The 19,721-nt window shown below is 48.9% G+C and overlaps 1 pseudogene; it reads right to left on the bottom strand.

Moving 5' to 3' along the window:
* Window positions 1-306: 306 nt before the first annotated feature.
* Window positions 307-1,365, bottom strand: LOC149358860 (very long chain fatty acid elongase AAEL008004 pseudogene; annotated as a pseudogene).
* Window positions 1,366-19,721: the final 18,356 nt, after the last annotated feature.

Raw genomic sequence — 19,721 nt, 5'->3', positions numbered from 1 at the left:
ACACACGGCGACGTAGATGACGGGTGTCAAATGAAGTAAGTACGTTCCCGGAGTGATTATTGAATGGGCGGATGCAGCGCAGACTACGTGCCTGCACCGTTCCCGGGACGGTGGAGGACAAAACAAAGCACCTTGATCTGCGAACCTGTTGCAACACACCTGGCTCATCTCATCCCATTCATTCGCCGATCGTTAGGCGAAGTTGCACATGATGCGAAAGTGAGTGGCAGCGAGGATCTCCCCGTGCGCGGATCTTCTTCGCTGCGCTTTCTGGAGAAAAGTGGGCAAATAAATTGATACAAGCTGTTTCGTTTGTAAAGAGAACCGTCGATTTATTTATAATAATAAAATAATAATAATAATAATAATAGCTCAATAAAATGGCGGTGGTTGCTTCCAAGCAGAAAGTCTCTATGTACAGGTAGTGGAGGGGAGTATTTACAGGGGACGGACGCTGAAGCTGCGACGGCGGTCAGCGTGACTTGACGGCTGCTTCCGGGCGTACCGCGGTCCTCCGGTACGTCTTGACGTAGAAGTTGAAGAAGAGCACGAAGAAGAGCACTGCCTCGGCGATGGTCAGGTAGCCGAAGTAGGGCGGGAAGCCGCAGTCGTAGAAGACGGGCACAGCGCCGTGGAACATGAGCAGCACGAACTGGCTCATCTGCAGCTGAGTCAGGTAGCGCTTCCACCACAGGTATGGCCTGAGCCTGGGGCCCAGGGCGGCGAGCGCGTAGTACGTGTACATGATGCAGTGGATGAAGCAGTTGAGGAATGGGAAGAAGGCGTTCTGGCCCGTGGCGCCGAAGTTGACGCCCAGCCACACGGACCAGGCGACCAGCGAGTGGTGGATGACGTGCAGAGCCGAGATGTGGTTGTTCTTCTTCGTGAGCACGAAGAACACGGTGTCCATGAGCTCGCTCAGCTTGAGCAGCATGTACCACCAGCCGAGTGTGATGAGCAGCATCGACTTGGGCTCGGTTGTCAGGTTGACGGGCTCGCAGAACCACGAGTAGTCGCCGAACAGGTACGTCAGCCGGCCGCCGTAGAAGAAGAAGAACGCGTTGGCGAGCACATGGCCGATGTTGTAGATGAGGATGATGTTGCGCAGGTTGAACGCCTTGCGGTCTCGCATCCACGCGGGTCCCCACACCTTGACGAAGTAGACGTATCCAATGAGGATGGAGATGACGGGCAGCGGGCTGCCCATGAGGGGCCACTTTGCCACTCGCGGGTCGGTGTTGGAGAGTACGCCATGGTAGGCCCAGCTCAGCTGGTCGACCACCGGTATTCCCATGGCTGCACGGAGAGCGCTCACACACACACCACTGCACCGAAAGGTCGCTGCTTGCGGCTGTTGACGGCCGCTGGACGCACCGGCGCTTTTCTAGGCTCCGTCCGGCCGCCCAGCCAATGGCCACGAGGTCGCCTCTGACGTCAGCCCCGAGGACGTTTCGGCTCGGCTGCGTCACGGAGTCCTCTCTCGCCTCCGCGCGCGCTTTCCTCCTTTTGATGTCGGCGGCGAATTGCCCCCTCCTTTCCTGTCCTCCCCGCCGCCGCTGCTGCAGCTACCGGCTTGCTCGCATCCGCGCCAAGCCGCATCACATTCACTCCGGAACGTCGGGCCGGCTTGTACTCCGGTCCGTCACTATTAACGCGCCGTCGGCCGTCGGCGGGCTCTCTTGCGGAGTCTGTGCGGGCAACGAGCCTCGGGACGCAGTGAGTACGCACAGCGAGGGCAGGTGTAGTTGGCCTATGGACAAGTGCAGCAGTGTCGGAAACAGCTCTGTGTGTCAGCTAGGAGTCTCTAGACCCGCGAATATAACACGCGTCCCGAGCACGCACAAATCGTCTACTTATAGCACGCGCAGCTCCGAGGAATCTCACAGGTAGAAAACAGTACACTTCATTAGTGAGCTCGTTTTAATACTTCACATGCTATCGCAGTTAAGAGTCCGTACTGGTAGCTTCACTGCAAGACACGTCGCGCGGGCAGTTGTACGTGTTTCGCGATCTTCATCATGCGCTCGAGCTCGCACAGGCTGCTAAGCGTCATTCCGTGGTCGCCTCGCACCATAGAGAACGAAAAGCGAATAGGCGAAGGTTGCTCAAGCAGGAGAGCATTTCGGTCTCTTTCTTTTACTTTCATTTCTACCTCACTCTCCTCAAGTGCCCCTGCACAATGTCAGCCTTTCTGTGACACTGCTTTTCACTTGTTCTTTGGCTTTCTATTCCCTGCAAATGTCTGTCACTCGTCTCTGCGCCTTAAATTATCTTCGTAAGATGCGCTGGAGGTAGTTCTCCGAGCATCATTTGGCGACGCCTGGGTCCTATAATTTTCCTTCGGTATTGTGACGAACGTTACTAAGAAGAAATGAAATGTATCGAAAGCATCCCGCCCGAACTTGCAGCGAGCAAAACTTCGTAAACGGGGCTTGGCGCGTTAATAAGACGGCGGCTGCCCTGGCAGTTCGCGTTTTCCATCTTTGCTGGGCATGCGTCACTTCACTAGCTGCAGAAGTTCGACTACTCGTTTGTTTCGGCTCTGAGTTTGGGAAGAGACGAGTCTGGTACCTTGCGGCAAATAAACGAAGTTCGTCGCATACAAGCGCGCACTGTTGCTCTTGCTGACGAGGGGAAGGCGAGTTTACCGGAGTGCACGAGCGATATATGAAGGAGGCCGCCAACAAACGCCGAGCAAACCAGATTGTCCGATGATTACGTCTTGCTTGCGCTCGCAGCTCCTCTTAGCGACCCTTATTTCTTCGACCTCCAACAGCTGCCAGATCTGATTCCAACTTCGGTAGCAGCATTTTCGAGTGAATGCGGTTTGCTGTACGGTTACGTCTACTTATACCAATCACTGTCCTTGGTCGTACATCAGACCTTCAACTGGCCTTCTCCTAAGTTATACGCCATGCTACATACTGACCAACTGTTGTCCCATTAAGCCAAGTATCGGTTACGGTTGATGGCGTGGACATATCCTCGCATTGCTTGAACTTTTCATTGTTTGAAAAAATAGCAGAGAAACCTGATAACAACAGGAGAGTTTTACGCGACACAATTGCAGGAAAGCGGCTGCAATCCGCTTTTCGGGATTGCCAGAATGTAGCCCATAGCTCACCGACAGGGGCTAGGCTCTAGAGAGAAGGAGAAGGCAGGGATACTTTCTTCTCGTCAACGAAACACAGTTTATTGGGGCCACAAATAAAGAAAGTTGCTACCGCGTTTCCATTAGACGTTATCAGTTAGCCAGGAACTCGCCCTCCGGGTAAGCCGGTTAAAATACGAGGGCAGCTCCGTGTCAGGCGCAAACAAAAACGGAGCAGGCGCAACTAGTTGCGCGACGTTACGTCAGCGAACGTGTATAACAAACGTATCGTGCCGCACCCGTACCGAGAGAACCAGACTGGGCACGGAATTCCGCTTAAGGAGCGAACGGCCTCTGGGCTTCGGATTAGTATCGCCGGGTTAACGGGCGCCGTTCAAGGTGACGCGATCGGAGCGCGGATGGAAGCCAGCGTTCGACGAAGACGACGACCTTGGCGCTACGGCGGGCGAGCGCGAGCTAAGTCGACTTTTCCCCGGCTTCCGGCGCGGAGGGTATTCGTGCGTATTTCTTTTTTTGCCCCTCCGTGTGGAGGTCTCTAGAGATCCTTATTACTGTAATCTCGCGCCGAAAACCTTCGGCGTCAAGAGCTCGGAGAGCCTCTCTATACTGGAGTCCGTGGCCTGGATATTCAATGTAGGCGCGCGTTCGCTTTTACCACAACACCGCGAAACGGGTCATTACACGCCTCGGGTGATCGGTGTGTATTCTCGGGACTGGCTGTACGGGATCACCGTCGGCACAAAGCTCCTCTTTTTCGTTAAACACCGGGTATTTGGTCCTTAACCTGCCGGACTCCAGCGCAGCGACAGGGTAGTGCCGATTCCATAGCACCAGTTACGGTAGCAAAAGCAGCGAGCTGGCCATTGGCGTGAAGGAACTCTCTTTACGACAGGCTTCGTCCATCGAGACAATTGACCGAATCTCCTGCAATATTTCGGTTGAAATTGAACGCCTTGACGAAGGACTGGCTACTGTCTTGGCTGTCGTACTAGAGTCAGTGCGCGTCGTAAGATGTATCGTCGCACGTTTTGTTAAAGGTAGCATACGCACGTTTCATTACTTGTTCTAGGGAAGGCTCCTAACGCAATGCCATTGCGCGAACGCGTCTGGTGAAACAAAAAAAATGCAGTTTTGAGCATGGTAGCCGGTATTTTAACCAAGCGGTCGAGGTCTTGCTAACGGTTGAGTTCTATAGGTGTCACCTGGACTCCGAAAAGACGCGAGTGATGTTCAGGTTGTTTTGTCTCTCGGGAAGCAGTTGACGCCACTTACGACGAAGGACTGCCGTTTGACCGCATATATTTTCATAACGACAAAATATATGCAGTATAATAAAAATATTTTCAACGCGAGGGCAGTATTACCACTGAACATATCGACTGGGAAAGCTCGGGTCAGCCATGTCTGAGCGGGACGTCAGTTCAGCAGGGAGCGTCAGCTCTCGCCGGACACCCGCCCGTACCTTGGCATGCTAATCCTCGTCACGCTGGGGCCTGGGTCAGAACAGCGCGGACCATCTTTCGCTGTCAGTGGGGTTAGAGGCGTACGCGGGGGGGGGGGGGGGGGTAAGCGTCTCTGGACAAAAGCATTTTTGGCTAACTGCACTCCGGCGGCGGGGGCAACGCCCGGCTCCCCACGCTTTCTCCGAACCACAAGGACGGGGTGACAGCGTACGACTCCTGCTGGCCCTTAACGACGCGCTTGCCCGGAGAACTAGGCATCCTGAAATTCAACTTGACTACACTTTTGGCATGTTCTGTTTTCTTGTTTACTTCATTGCCATTGTGCTATGAGAAAGGTTAAAAACTGCGCCTCTCGCCTTTCTCGGTCGGGAAAGTGTTTTCTATTCCATTGCCTCTATGTTGCTTGCGTTGGTCGTTTGTATCCCCGCTACTTTTGCTACTTGCATATCTAGAGCGAGCTCTTCCCATACGAAGCCATATACAGGAAGGAAACTGAGAGCAACACCGTCACCTTCTAATCCACTCTTTTTTTCTTTTCTCACTCGAGACGCCACTCCGCTGGCAATGGCGAGGCGCGGATAATGTTTCGCGTTTCGCTCGTTCTCGGACTGCGTGTTTTTCCGTGTTTTCTTCGCTCGTAGTCGTTATCTTGATACGCGGTGCATGACGTCAATTAAACTTCATCCGCCGTCTGCCCTGCGTGCATGCTCGAAAAACCTAACTCGGTTGCCACTTTTCCCCGCCATTTAAGATTTTCTCTTTCGCAACAAAAAAAGGAGAAAGTGTAGCCGTACATGTAATTTGCTCGTCCTGTTCCTCTTCTCATTTTATGTCCTTGCGATAGCTGATTCTCTTTTTCCCCCAATCATTATATTCTGCTGCATTAATTTTCCCTCGTTTGTATTCAGTACAGCCTGTGCAAAACAAACGCATTTATTCGCTCACAGTTTTCAACATAGACGAATAAATGAATATTAAAAGTCAACTCCTCGTCTTGGTCCATTATCTTCTGGCCTAGATATATGTGATGTCACTTTTGAGCGGGAGCCAAATTGAGACAGTGCGTCCCACTCGAAGGCGTCCCCTGATTTAATCATGTCATTTTGCCCGAAAATAGGAACAACCCGCTAAAGTCTGAATATCAATCGCTTTAATGAAAGGAATGAAAGCTATGGCGACACTGTGGAAATGAAGTCGGCGGCTGAGATAGCACGTAACACTGGCGTGCGACTGTGTGTTGCAATGTAGCAGGAAGGCGTTTGGAGTAAGCGTACTTCTCCAAGCAAGTGCATGCATTTGGCACGTATCGACACGGCGTAGGAGGGCGTGGTTTGTTTACGTCATACGCATTAAATACGCAATTACGAACGGAATAGCGTCCATGGCGCAAATGAACCGCGCATCATTGCATAATTCGCCAGAGAATACAGGCCGCACATTCTACATGGTGCCGCCGTCTCAGGATCTAAGCATATAGGCATATATGGTCTAGACATTTAGGCATATAGGATCTAAGCATATATGCGCATAAGATCTAGACAAAGGGGTCCGGACGCGCGGAGTGGGGAACCCTGAATGTAATCGAGCAAACGAACCTGAGTGATTATACGATGGTAACAAAACGGGTTATCCGATTCTTTTTCATGTCGACGTGATGATAATGTTGGGAAGATGTTGGACTGCGTGCGTTTGCGTCTACACATGATTTCGATATGAAGCGGGTGCACATAAACTGTATTTGTTTAAAGCGTATCTGAAAGTGAATTCATCAAATGCATTTAAAACGTTTTAATTAATTTGTAAAGCGGGAGTTTATTTGTGAGAGCGTGTACATGCAAGGGTTACTAAAGCGAATTAGCGTTCTTATACTCAGTATCGTTGTTTTATTATAGCCGTATATAGTGTTGTGAAAACTAGAGCAGACCCCAGCGAGCAAGCAGGCCGAATTTGTAAAGCATTTCGAATAACAGAACGGCTGCTGTGATTAATCAACACAGGGGCTTCACCGTATCGTTCTCTGTCGTGATCTACCATTGCATATGGGCCACGGCTAAAAGGAAACGTTGTTAAGGACAAACAACTTCGTGATTTAGCTCCACTGGTCAGATGACACCGCCTCTACCATTTACACATCTTTAGGGAGACCGCGAAGCGACCGAATAGCGCACATTTCTGAAGGTCACATCGGTACTTGCGGACTAAGTATTTGCGAAGCCAGAGCTTTCACAACTCTTCCTCTTTAGCTTAGCAGACGAAACTATCCTCTATGTACAAGCAGCAAAGAGTCTTAACAAGCTTGAAGTCTTCCAAAACTCATCCCAGACTTTTGCTTGTGCAGTAGCAATACCACCGTCCGGGGACTTTTCGAAGCTACCCACATTTGCATTCCTTGTATGGCTGTAAAATGCAGCGGTAGATACCGTAACGGTTTTTACACTGTCTGTTACGCCGGTGGAGCGCACTTAGTATAATTTAAGCATCAAAGAACGTTAATTAGGCCAGAAAATATTGAAGCAAAGAATAGCACCTTGACTGCCCAGAAACTGAATATGCACCAAAAAGAACTCTTTCTAGGTAGCAGTGCAAGGAATCTGCTGCGGAAAAGCCCGCCAACTCGAAAACAAGATCGATCCTCTGTTTTGATCTAAATTGATGACTGTTTAAAGCAGCTGCAGGTTACGCAAATAGGGATATTCCAAAGCCAGCATTCCTACAACTAGCTTCCTGATTCCCATACCACTTAGCAACCGGCAAACAGCCAGGCTATTGCGCATCACTTCTGCACGTAATTCGCAAGGACTGCCAGGGCGGAAAACACTTGTCTGCAAATTATACTTATCTGCATTTTGTAAGCTGAATGAATAAACATTGCGTGTATGAGTAGCGGCCGCTCCATTTTTCCAGAGAAGTTGTTTAGCAAGGATGGCGCTAATGGCATTACTGCTGAAAAAAAAAAAAATGCACTTATCAAATTGCTTTCTTCTGCAATGAGTCGAATGCGTATTTGTCTTCCCGGGCCGGCAATGGAACACGCCCAATAATTTCAAGGTGGTATCAGAGTAAACTGACCCGAGCTCTTTATCTGTAATGATGTAGCGAAATTCGCCGCTACTGAAATACCTAAAAATTTAGGGGAGACATTGAAGTGCCTGACCCTATACAAAATGAGGCGGTGCAGAGTCATCATCACCATCATCAGCCTGACTACGCCCACTGCAGGGCAAAGGCCTCTCCCCTGTCTTTCCAATTAACCCTGTCCTTCGCCGGCCGCGGCCACTATATTCCCGCAAATTTCTTAATCTCATCCGCCCACCTAATTTTCTGCCACCCCCTGCTACGCTTGCCTTCTCTTGGAATCCACTCCGTTACCCTTAAGGAGCAGCGGTTATCTTCCCTTCGCATTACATGCCCTGCCCAAGCCCACTTCTTCCTCTTGATTTCAACTAGGATATCATTAACGCGCGTTTGTTCTATCACCCACGCCGCCTGTTTCCGATATCTTTACGTTACACCCATGATTTTTCTTTCCATAGCTCGCTGCGTTGTCCTTAATTTAAGCTGAATCCTCTTTGTTAGCCTCCACGTTTCTGCCCCATAGGTGAGTACCGGTAAAAGGGTAAAAAAGGGTAAAAGGGTAGAAATAGTAGTACGCAGAATAAATAGAATAAGAAAAAATACACTGCGCTTCTTGCACTGTTACGCCGCGCAGCTTTGTAGAACTTGTACTTTGTAGTCCTCCCTCCATAGCACTTCCCTGTAACCCTTAATGCTCTGCTTAAGCTCCGTCTTTAAGTGTATGGCGCCATAGAATTGATGGGTCCCGGCAGCGGCACCTCTTGTCTACGCAGACACGGACTTTGTTTCCATATGATGTGAAAGCCACGTGACATACGAAGATGCCTCGTGCTTGGTTGCTTAGGAGTGCCGTATTATGCGTCGGGCAGATTTGCCACGGTTTTCCTAATGCTGTGCACAGAGGGCAAAACGCTTGCCTAGAACACGTTCTGGGTGTGTTTCGGGTTGCTTAGGAGTGCCGTATTGTGCATCCTGTTGATTTGCCACTGTTTTCCTAATGGTACGTACAGAGGGCAAAACGCTTGCCAAGAACACGTTATGGGTGTGTTTCGGGCTGAATGCGTGATATCTAGCGACAATATTTAGTTTAAAATGGTCTGGATGTATGCATGTGCAGTTAAACTCGTAGGATTTTATCGTCATTTTTTGCCTTCCTGGTCTCAGCGGTTTTGGCAGTCGCGGAACACACAGTTCGGTCGTTCTAGACACGTGTTTTGCCCTCTGTACATTTAGTTCATGTATATAGAACATTGGATCACGAATAGATATATGCTGAAGAAAAAAAAAACGCCTGCGTGGCTCATTGGTAGCGTGTCTGAGTCGCAACATGAAAATCAGGGGTTAGATTCCGCACTAATTACCCCAGTTTTGTTTATAGCGCAGTTCAATTCACTTTATATACTTACATGCCCTAATGACATTTGAGTCATGTTGCGACCTTCTAATCAACAGTTCTTTGAGTTTTAATCACTGTTCAAATCCGCCGCTTCACGTGTGCCGGGACCACTTTTTCGACCAATCCTAATGTTTAGCTCACAATTAAACCTAGATTTTCTGCCGTACTAGCACCCTCAAGGCTATCGCTTCAAAAATAGTTCTTTCACGCCTAGGCTTGTGCCAAGCCTGTCTGTGTCATCTCCGCGAAGGCGGCTCCAGAAAAAATGAGGTGCGGGGCACCTTGAACTTTTCGCTGTCTTGAGGTGCGTCTGTGGAGTGACGACTACACCTCGAACTCTGAAATGCTACGAGATGCGCGTGTCAGGTGCTGCCTACTTTGACCTCTGGAAGGAAACAGCGGCTTTATATGACGGGCGTGCCATTCGTCGGGGGCGACGACTCGACCTGGTATTCCGATTTGAGGAGGGCGACGACACGCGGGGGACGATTACGACGTGCGATGCGCACCGACGCAAACAGAGCTTCGCTAATGAGCACACCGTGTACACAAGTCACTCGCAAAGCAAGAATCAAGACCCCCGCCTCGAAACAACTCAACACACGAAGGAACTGACCTTGTCGCCTTGTGTCGCTCTTTGTTCGCTATTGCTCGAGTGTTGCATCACAGGCGCTTGTTTTCCGCGTACCTTTTTTTCGTTTCGAGGCATGAAATGCTGGTGCAAGCGGACTCCCGTTGGGGTCTTGACCTGGCTGTCACTGGGACCCGTTTTAAAACTGCCCGTGTCGAAGCTCGAGATTTGAAGCGCCTTAACTAGGTCATAGAAACACGGACTCAAGGTAGCAAGAGACTTACAACGCGTGTGACTGCTTCTATATAGTGCCCGTGTATATTTGTTCTGTTAGGGTGTCTTAAATGCCCACCAACAGCTAGCCCAACTAAATGCTTTAGATTGACGAAGATCGCAGGGGATTAGAGTTAAGAATACCACCATCACTTGCGAAGCAAATGTAGCAATTCGTAACCATGTCGAATTCGAAAGTTCAGCTTAGCTCAGCTTAGCTTAGCTCAGCTTAAAGCGCATGAGCGTAAGTATGCGCTCGGAGGAGATATTAATGCGGCAGGAAGTAAACGCAACAAATATCCAAGGTCAGAGGCGATCAAATGACTCCATCAGTGTGGATGATAGTCATGATGACAGAGGACGCAACCGCATGTTAATGCCCTGATGTGATTTCAAAACATTGAATTCCTAATATTACACACGACTACAGTATAGGCTAGGCTGTTATTTTTAAATGCTGAGATCTTATGAGTCTCACCCGTAGAACTGTTCTGATGGCCCGGAGGTGGCTTAGAACGCAATGTTCATACACGCTGAAAGGACGGGACAAGAACAACAGCACTAAGAATAATACGGGCAAGGGCATGAAGGCAGAAGTCGACACAGTCTAGATAAAATATATGGGCTTCTCCGGGAGCTCCCGTTCAAATGCAAGATAAGCAGTCACGTCACCCTTTCTCTGTCCCTTTCAAGCTGTGTCATTTTCGGTCGGCACGATCATTCCATGCCTCCGCGGAGTAAGCTTACCATACATAAGAATGCGACGCGGACAGGGGGCCTGCTAGGAATTAGATCATGGCACCCTATAGTTTCCCTCATATGCAAAACTTCTAAGCATCTAAATTCTCTTTGCACATGTCACATCCAGTATTTTTTCTGCATCAATGAAAAAATGCATCCCAAAGAATTCCTCACCTTATAAAGGTCGATTTATTTCTGATTTATTCAACATACCCATAAAGGCCCTCCTTCGAGGATATTGCATGGGGGGGGGGGGGGGGGGGTCAGTGTAAAAAAAAAACGTATAAAGAACATCATTAACAGGCAAAGGAACAATAAACAGGCTAGGTATAACACAGAAAAATAGTTAAGCACCAGAGAGTAAATAAAGAAGCAGGCGATAGAAAACAATATAATACAAATTGCAGGTTTAAAGAAAGCGACAAGGCATAACGGAAATGCAAACTGCCACAGTGGCCCCCGTTAAGCTTAGAGCTTGACGGGTGCCGTAATGCTCCACTATGCAGCTGAAATGCAAAGCACGTGACCTTAAGGCTTTTAGCTAAGGCTACACATACTCGAACGCGGTGCGGCTACTCCGCTCTGTACGAGGAAGAAATGGCGCCGAGGTGGTAAAGACGCCGCTTGCGCCGCAAGTCAGCAAACGTTGGAGGCATCGTGGACGTAACGAAAGCTAATGCATTCGAGTTAATGAACGATTAAGTAACGCGCATTATTATTCTCTTAACGCTGCAGGTATCTGAGTGATGCATGATTAAAAGTCCAAGCACATCTCAGTGCGTAATTCAAGTTACGAGTGTTAACACTGAATTCTTAGTTACCCCTCAGAGGCGACAGCATACACGTTGCAAGAGAGGCGAAAAATGGGCTCAGTGGCAAGGGCTGACTGTGATGTGTTGAGCTGGTGCAAGAAAGAAAGAAAGAAAGAGAGACATGGTACCAGACAAAGACGGCGCATAAAAAGGGTAGTGCTACAACACGAAATGTAATGGCAATTTCACTAATTAGCGTACCGCGTGCTGTAAATGCGGCGTACACGTGCTCTCGTTCACCTTTGCGACATCCGACCGCGCGTCTCCTCAAATAAGAGCCCAGTCTTGCTTTTTTTATAGTGCGTCACGCCAGTGCAACCTCTTCCCTCGTTCTCGCTTCTCGAGGACCGTACTTAAATATTAAAGGAAGCAAAACGCTGCAGGAGAGGTCGGGGGAGGGGGGGGGGGGAGAAGGGGCTGCGGATGTTGGCGGCGAAGATCTAGAGCAGAGCGGCGGGCGCGTACGCAGCGCTCATTCGTGCAAAGAAAGACGACGACACCGCATCTTGGTGGCCCATTTTGCATCCACAATTGCCGCATCGCTTATACAAGACTGCCACCGCCGCCTCACGTCCAACGCTCCTTTCCCCTTATCTCCCCTTTCATTTTCGACGAAGACGTTTTCCTCGTTGTCATTTCCTTCCCCTTCGCCAGCTCTAAACTTGCTTCTAAAGTGTCTGTGCAGGTCTGGCTTTGGAGACGTGCTCGCATGCCGCTGCTCCTCGTGCACTACTGTGTCGTCGTCTCCACGCACCTGGCACGCCGGAGGCAATGAACCGTCGTAGCTCGCCCGAGCAGTGGCCCGGGAAAGACAACCCCATGCACGGTCTTACCTACGAGTAAAGTGCACAGGGGGACGACGCTTCTGATGTAAGAAGACGAAAAGCAACAAAACAAGCAAATAAATGCAATGTAAGACGCGGAAAGGGACACAAGTGCTCAAGGAGCTGCTAACAAGTAAACTCGTTTATCCACGGCCGGTGGTGTGTATACGTTGTTTACAAAGGAAAAGTAAAATAAAACTTCCTTCCAGGAAACATTGCAGCGGTATTGCAGCCATTGTCTCAGACAGGAGTCCTCGAGCAAGTCGTCAGAGTTGGCGCAGCCTCAGCTGTAGTTTCTTTCTTTTTTTGTAAAGGCTAGGCTGACTTCATACTTTGCTTTTGTTGCTTTGTGGATTGTTGTTTTAATCGTAAGACCACGCATACAGCAATCTTGCAAGGCGACATAGACACATATACTCTATTCTCCACCACCTGCCACACATTCGCCCCTTCCCCTCTGCCCTCGCTTCGTCTTCCCTCTCATAATTTTCTTCTAGCTCTGTTTTCTCCCTGAATGTAGAGACGGAGATTTCCCTCTCTCCACCTTGCCTCCTGCCAACCGAGGCTTCACACTATAACGCCAGAAACTTTTGTTATGATCGGGGGATGTTCTGACGCTATCGCATAAAAATATTAATACAACGCAGAGCTTTGAAATCATCAATGCTAGCAAAAGCTTTGAGTATCTCGCGGTTCTGCTTGGGGATACCGCTAAAGGACGGAAAAAAATATACAATGGTTTAACAGTGAAGAAAACAAAGAAATGAATTAGCACAGCGCATGCCGATTCTGCTTCAGTAAACAGGAGGTGGTCCTGGGAGTAAACAAAAGAAGACAGGCAAACTATGGGTGAAACGGGCGAAACTGGCCTCCTACGGTGTCGGGTATGAGGGGACAACACGGCACCCGGAGATTCTAGGAGGCGTTGACCCGGCCGCGGCCAAGTTGAAGGATGGTCCTCTTTGGCTCCCTCTCTCTCTCAATCCACGAGACCCTCAAGAAGAAGCGTTCCCTGCTTACTTTCCTCCTTTTCCGCCCTTTCTCTTTTGTGTTTCTTGTGTTCTTCTCTTGTAAAAAGCTTTGTGAATAAAGCCGTCTAAAAGCGGAAGCCAGTGAAAGAGCATCGTTTCTTCGAGACTCCGGCGCGTGCGACTCCGCCGCCCGAGAGAGTCTCCGCGCAGTCCTATCAGAGGCTCAGCCGTTCCCGAGCTTTAGTCTTCCAAGACGGTAAGCAGTCGCGAACATTTAATAGCAAAACATTTCAGGTGCCGAAACACGAGATATTTCGTCAGCCGTCAACGAGGACAGCATGGAACGCCTCCAGAAAGAAGCGAGCCGCACTATACGACAAGCGACCGACAAGATCATCACAGCTGCCAACATCCTCCTGCTGGAGCGAACAGTCCATAGCGATGAGCTGAAAGAGCAGTTTGACCGTCTTATCGAGAAATCAGGAGAGCATAAAACAGTTGGCAACAATATTGAGGAAATTATAGATGCGCAGGAACTCGATTCAAGATTAGTCGCCATATCTGCCTTCAGTGAGAATATCAGTGTGAGGAAATTCAAAAGAACAGATCCCTCCGAAACTAAACATCGAGTGAAGGTCGATCAACAACCACCTCGGTAAAGGGAGGCATTTCTGAGCCTAATACGCAGTCTTCAGTCTTCAGTCTACGTCAGCGTCACCGCGAGTCAGCTACCGAGTCACCTGCAGCGCACCGGAGACAATCCTAAATATTGAGAACAGGAGCTCTTTAGCGGGAGTACTTCGCGTAAGAGCCGGGGTTCAGCGCTTCCTGCATAACTGTCGGAACCCTTTCGACAAACGAGGTCGAGAAGTTAAGCTTCGAATATCGCAAATAGCAGGCTTCTCAGAGGAAATAAGCGCTTGCCAGTCTTCAATTCCGCTGGACAAGAGATCGTCCATCATTGCTTTCAACCGCTTTCTAGACGCTAATGGCTTACTCAGGGTTGGCGGTCAGACTCCAATAAAGCGCAGGTGAAGAAGAGGCAAAAAATCTAGCCGTAAGCTCGTCCGCGCACCGGTCCGCTTTTTTGCTCATCGCTCGCGAGCACAAGCGCTTGCTACATGCTTGAATTCGAGGCGCGCTATGCCATCGCCACGGGCGCTACTGGATGCTGAGAGGAGGAGAAGGTACACAAAAGTCTTTCGTTCGGACGACAAAGTTGTCATCCTGCTGCAGAGGCCGCAGTTCCCCTTCCAAATGAACACGTCACAAAGGCCAACCCCTTCCTGATCATAGTTGTTGATTTTGTGGGGCCGATACTCTAAAATGATAGAGAAACAATTCGCAAAGCGTACAGAGCCCTCTTTACGTGCCCAACAATCCGAGCAGTCCATCTCGATCTTGTCAGTGACCTGACATCAAACTCATTCCAGATGGCTTTCAGGAAGTTTGTTTCAAGACGAAGGGTATTCGATGTAATCTATTCTGATAAAGCTCTCACTTTTAAAGGGGTATCAAAGGAGACCGCAGTCATCTTTCGAGCAAGAAGGGGAACAGAGATTTAGGTACATCTCGGCGAGAACAGAATATCCTGGAGACTTATTGTGGAAAGAGCGGCATGGTGAGGCGGCTTCTGGGAGAGAACTGTCCACACCGTCAAAGCCTGCCTTCGCAAGACACTCCTAAGAAGTCTTCCTCGTACGTCCATTCGAATAGGAGAAGCCAGCGCCCCTAACACTAGCTCATTTCCTGGACTGTCGCCGGCTCTCAGCCTTTGCCATCCACACCATGCAGCCACTTCGGCGGAGTCAACAGGCGGAACACTAAAAATAAAGAAAGAAAGAAAGAAAGAAAGGAAGAAAGAAAGAAAGAAAGAAAGGAAGGAAGGAAGAGAGAAAGAAAGAAAGAAAGAAAGAAGGAAAGGAAGAAGGAAAGAAAGGAAGAAGGAAAGAAAGACAGAAAAATGAAAGAAAGGAAGAAAGAGAGAGAGAGAAATAGAGAGGAAGAACGAAAGAAACAAAGAGAGAAAGAAAGAAAGAAGGAAAGAAAGAAAGAAAGGAAGGAAGGAAGAAGGAAGGAAAGAGAGAGAGAATGAAAGAAAGAAGGAAAGAAAGAAAGAAAGAAGGAAAGGAAGGAAGAAGGAAAGAAAGAAAAATGAAAGAAAGGAAGAAAGAGAGAGAAAGAAATAGAGAGGAAGAAAGAAGGAAAGAAGGAAGGAAAGAGAGAGAGAAAGAAATAGAGAGGAAGAAAGAAGGAAAGAAGGAAGGAAAGAGAGAGAGAAAGAAACAAAGGAAGAAAGAAGGAAAGGAAGAAAGAAAGAAAGAAAGGAAGAAAGAAAAGAAAGAAAGAAAGAAAGGAAGAAAGAAAGAAAGGAAGAAAGAAAGAAAGAAAGAAAGAAAGAGAGAAAGGAAAAAAGAAAGAAAGAAAGAAAGAAAGATAGAAAGAAAGAAAGAAAGAAAGATAAAGAAGAAAGAAAGAAAGAAAGAAAGAAAGAAAGAAAGAAAGAAAGAAAGAAAGAAAGAAAGAAAGAAAGAAAGAAAGAAAGAAAGAAAGAAAGCGCCGTGTCGCCCTCGTGGATATTTTTTTGTTGGAAATGGTGGAGACGCGAGTACCTTTTAGAACTAATGTCCACGCACTTAACGAAACCTACGCGGCAGTGAAGCGCAAAAGGCGACATTGTGCGGTTCGGCGACGAATGGACACCCCGCCAGAGGAGGCCGATGGGGGAAGTCGAGGAGACCTTCGCAGGAAGGGACGGCAATGTGCGCGCCTGCAGGATTCGGAGCCCAGACAAGAGGGAGCTTCTCCGACTAGTACAGCCCCTCTTCCCTCTCGAATTGCAACGCTGGGACGTCCCACACACTGCACAATGAGCCGAAGCTCATTAGCCGCGCGTTTACATGAGTGCGACAGAAGTCGCCTCCGGTCCACTTTTTGAGGGAAAGTGATAGAACGTTGAGGAAGAGCGTAGAGGATGAGTTCCGCCTTTCCTTCTCAAAACCGGCCCTTTCCCTAGAAAAGTTGACTAGAGTCGACTTCTGTCGCATTCATGTAACCGCAGCTATTGTGACGGAGGTTGTAGAAAACACGAGGCGGTCCTGATGGGAGACAAAGGAAGACGAGTAAAGCGGACGAAACGGGATTTACGCAGCGTGGTGTCTGAGGCGACAACATGGCACCCGGGCCAATTTAGAAGGCGTTGACTCGGCCGGGTAAAGTTCAAGAGTGGTCCTCTTCGCTCTTTAAAAAAAAAAAAAACACATACCCCTCAAGACGTGCTCCCTGCTTCCTTTCCCCGTTTTCTCCTTTTCTTGTACATGTTTTTTTTTGTTTCCTGCTCTTGTACAAACCTTTATAAATTTGCATAAAAACAGCGCAACAGACGGGACCAAGAAGAGAAGGCACAAACACAGGCGCTGACTGTCAACTGAAAGAAGTTTATTGCAGCAACGGCAATATGTAGAAACGCCTATCTCGCCCACATGATAGAAAACAAGAAAACATTAAAACTAGGTGACAAGTTTCCTCGCAATCAGCCATCGAGAAATCTGATTTCTTTTCTTTTCAAGTTAATAGAAGGAGTGCTGACGCACTTCTCTCCTCGTCGATGAATGGCATGCGCTTCAAAAGCTTGCATAGTTTTTCAAACAAACTTGAAAAAACTATGCAAGCTGGTCAACCGAGTAGATACGTTGCCAAAAATGCATGGGAAGAAACATGAAAAAGCATTCGTTGTCTGCACAAAGGAAGTTGTCTACGATATTCCATTATCGTGTGCATCATCATACGTTGGACAAACTGGCACTGTTTGAATGACACTCCCAGAAAGCATAACAGAGATATTAAAGACAGCACAAGAAAAAACTTGCCTGAACACGTGACCACTTGCCAGTGCACTGCCGCTTTGGACCGGACAAAGGTTCTTAAACGCTACAAGAACCAGCTTGAACGGGAAATATTTGAAGCGTATGCCATTCATCAACGAGGAGAGAAGTGCGTCAGCACTCCTTCTATTAACTTGAAAAGAAAAGAAATCAAATTTCTCGATGGCTGATTGCGAGGAAACTCGTCACCTAGTTTTAATGTTTTCATGTTTTTTATCATGTGGGCGAGATATGGGTTTCTAAATATTGCCGTTGCTGCAATAAACTTCTTTCAGTTGACAGTCAGCGCCTCTGTTTGTGCCTTCTCTACTTGGTCCCGTCTGTTGCGCTATTTTTGTGGAAATAATGTACCAACTAGCCCGGCTTATTGCTCTCTTGGCTTTATAAATAAATCAGGTGTAAATCTGAAACCAACGAGAGAGCATCGTTTCTTCCAGGCTTCTGTGCGTACGGCCGAGTCCCGCACAGTGCTGTTAGCAAGTAAAGTGGCTGAGTCGTTTCTGTGTTGAAGTGTAAACATTTAATAAAGGCTTTTAGAATAGGGGGGCCCTATCGATTAAGGTGGTAGAGGAACAGCGAGGCGCCAGTGTGCATGGGCACTAGTACCCCGGTATTCCCCTATCCCCCTAAATGAAAGGGCCCCTCTATTAATACACCTGCTACAGTGAGCCCGCGTAGGAAGACGGCGCCATCACGAATCCTCAGGTTTTCCTAGCCATTTCATCGCTAGTGCCATTTTGTTCCTGCCCACAATCGCTAGTGACCCAGTGACTTGTTCAGCCGCCCAAGAGAGTAGCGCAGCCACATCGTAGGCCGCCTTTGCTGTTCGCGCAGCGCAAAAAGTCTCCACCACGTGACTTGGCAAGAGATGAATCGGGAAGATGTAATAATTCGCAGCTCTGCGCTACGCGAGGCCCACTGCAGTCTCTTTGCCGCGACCCTCTTTTCCTGTATGTCTTCCCCTCTACGCTGCTGCTGATGCCGCCGACGTAACTAGTATGTCATAAACAAAACCCGGAAGGTAAGCGGCGTGCTTTAGTGCTTCCTCCGTAGGGGTTAGCTTTTCATATTTGGGCAAGCGAGTGTTTTTCCTGCATTCTTGTTTGATGCGCCGTGCACCCGGTAAGTATTCTGGAGAAGTGCCATCAACTGACAGTACAGCTGTGAATTCCGCAGTCAATCACTAGTCGGAATAAATCACCATATTTCCCAAAGATTGATCTATCCATTCATTCTCTAGGTCCTTTATGATTAGCACCACCTATTTGTGACGTCACGTTTGATAGCTAGCAAGCAATGGTAGTAGTTGGCTCTTAAAGGCCCCCTGCCCACCCGCGGCCAGCAGACACTCTCTACCTCACTTTGAGCGAGCCTCCTCTCCTTCCATTCCCTCCTCGAAATTTTTCTCTCCCGCTCCTCGTCGAGTAGGCTCGGCAAGGCAAAATCACCCCTTCCTTCTCCGGTGTAAGCCGGAGGCGTGGTGTCTGTGGAGTGCGTCACAGGGCGACGTCATGGCCCCGCCTTCAATAGAATTCTTTTCTTGGTTTTTGCATTTTCTCCGCACACTGAACGATCGAGAGGCGCGATCGGCTCAACCACCTAGACTTGTTAGCGAGCGCATCCTTTCATACATCTGTTTGTCATTCCCAGTTAACGAAGCCACCTTTTCATTTTCTTTTAGGCCTCCCCACCGTTTCACGAGCGGAGGGGCGGAAGTCGGTTGTGTTCGAAACACACGGCGAAGCGCGGACCCGGCAACCGCCCGTTTGCTTTTCTCCATGCGTGTTTGTGTCTTTTCTCCGCTCCAAAGCATATGTCATTCATTGGAGTCAAGGCGTACGCAAGATGCACGAAAGATAAGCGGTATGTGTGCGGAGCGGTAAAGTGGGCGAGCGAGGGAAAGGCTCTGCTGCACTACTAATTAAAACCTTGTTTTGGGGGGCTCGCATAGAAGAAAAGAAACTGAGAAGGGAGCGCGCACGCAGAGCGTCTCGTGACGGGATCACGGCGGGGGGGGGGGGGGGGGGGGGGGGGGCGAGCCAACTCCCTCAGTTTTACTGTTTTTTTACTTTTTATGGCTAGGGTTCAAGGCTGTCGCCGCACGCTCCCTCCGCAGTTTTTTTCTTTTTTTGTTCCTTCATGCGGGTTTTTTAGGCATGAGCCAGAACAGAAGGCGCTGCGGAGAGCGTTGTGCAGACGATGCGACGCCAAGGCTACGCCCAACCTTCTCCCGTCAGTCAGAACGATGCACCAATGGAGTGCCTTTAGCGAAAGTAGCCCCCTTGACGTCAGCGGGGTGCAGAGTAGTGGGCCGGGCCCGTTTTTGAAGGAAGGAAAGAACGAACGGGCTTTGATTTGAATTTTCGCAGCTTTTCGGGGCGCGCATGGCTCTAGTATTTTGCAGAGGTTATCTTCGATACCTCATCTATGCAGTGGGCTTGTTTTTCAAAAATGTCCGGACCCTGGTCAGTGGCCCTTTAAGCGAAGGCCGGTCTGGGCAATAGCAGCGACGTAAAAGAAGAATCGATAGTGGTACCCTGCCTCAGACTGGGGAGGGGGGTTCTTTGTAAAAGAATTTGCTGCGCTAATTGACTTGAGT

The sequence above is a fragment of the Amblyomma mixtum genome, chromosome 2 (genome assembly GCF_055824585.1).
Source record: "Amblyomma mixtum isolate Tamu chromosome 2, ASM5582458v1, whole genome shotgun sequence".
NCBI classification, from domain to species: domain Eukaryota; kingdom Metazoa; phylum Arthropoda; class Arachnida; order Ixodida; family Ixodidae; genus Amblyomma; species Amblyomma mixtum.
The sequence above is the reverse complement of the archived record's forward strand: the minus strand, read 5'-3'. Positions and strand labels throughout refer to the sequence as shown.